The following is a 1,577-nucleotide window of genomic DNA, read 5'->3' on the forward strand; positions in this document are numbered from 1 at the left end:
ATTGGGCAGGGCCAGCCCGATTGTTAGATCCCCTGGTGTTAACTAGCCAGGTAGCTTTTGCTAAATGTGTATCCCAGTGTTTGAAAGTCCCACCACCCATTGCTCTCAGTGTAGTTTTTAACAGTCCATTGTATCGTTCTATCTTCCCAGAGGCTGGTGCGTGATAGGGGATGTGATACACCCACTCGATACCATGCTCTTTGGCCCAGGTGTCTATGAGGCTGTTTCGGAAATGAGTCCCGTTGTCCGACTCAGTTCTCTCTGGGGTACCATGTCGCCACAGGACTTGCTTTTCAAGGCCCAGGATAGTGTTCCGGGCAGTGGCATGGGGCACAGGGTATGTTTCCAGCCATCCAGTGGTTGCTTCCACCATTGTGAGCACATAGCGCTTGCCTTGACGGGTTTGTGGCAGTGTGATATAATCAATCTGCCAGGCCTCCCCATATTTGTATTTCAGCCATCGCCCTCCATACCAAAGAGGCTTCAAACGCTTGGCTTGTTTGATCGCAGCGCATGTCTCACATTCATGGATGACCTGTGCAATAGTGTCCATGGTCAAGTCCACCCCTCGGTCACGAGCCCATCTATATGTCGCATCTCTCCCTTGATGGCCTGAGGAGTCATGGGCCCACCGAGCTATGAATAGTTCACCCTTACGTTGCCAGTCCAGATCCACCTGAGCCACTTCAATCCTAGCAGCCCGATCCACCTGCTGGTTGTTCTGATGTTCCTCCGTGGCCCGATTCTTCGGTACATGGGCATCTACATGGCGTACTTTCACAACCAGATTCTCTATCCGGGCAGCAATATCTTGCCATAGGTCAGCAGCCCAGATGGGTTTGCCTCTGCGCTGCCAGTTGCCCTGCTTCTGCTGCTGTAACCACCCCCACAGAGCATTTGCCACCATCCATGAGTCAGTGTAGAGATAAAGTACTGGCCATTTTTCTCGCTCAGCAATGTCCAAAGCCAGCTGAATAGCCTTCACCTCTGCAAACTGGCTCGATTCACCCTGTCCCTCACTGGCTTCTGCAACCCGTCGTGTAGGACTCCACACAGCAGCCTTCCACTTTCGATGCTTTCCCACAATACGGCAGGACCCATCAGTGAACAGGGCATATTTCTTCTCATTTTCTGGCAGTTTATTATATGGTGGGGCCTCTTCTGCACGCGTCACCTCCTCCTCTGGTGACATTCCGAAATCCTTGCCTTCTGGCCAGTCCATGATCACTTCCAGAATTCCTGGGCGACTGGGGTTTCCCATTCGAGTTCGCTGCGTGATCAGTGCAATCCACTTACTCCATGTAGCATCGGTTGCATGATGTGTGGTGGGGACGCTTTCTTTGAACATCCAACCCAGCACCGGCAGTCGAGGTGCTAAGAGGAGCTGTGCTTCTGTACCAACTACTTCCAAAGCAGCTCGAACCCCTTCATATGCTGCCAATATCTCTTTTTCTGTTGGAGTGTAGCGGGCTTCGGATCCTCTGTATCCACGACTCCAAAACCCTAGGGGTCGACCTCGAGTCTCCCCTGGTGCTTTCTGCCAGAGGCTCCAGGTAGGGCCGTTCTCCCCGGCTGCA

The sequence above is a fragment of the Chroicocephalus ridibundus genome, unplaced genomic scaffold (assembly GCF_963924245.1).
Source record: "Chroicocephalus ridibundus unplaced genomic scaffold, bChrRid1.1 SCAFFOLD_239, whole genome shotgun sequence".
NCBI classification, from domain to species: Eukaryota; Metazoa; Chordata; class Aves; order Charadriiformes; family Laridae; genus Chroicocephalus; species Chroicocephalus ridibundus.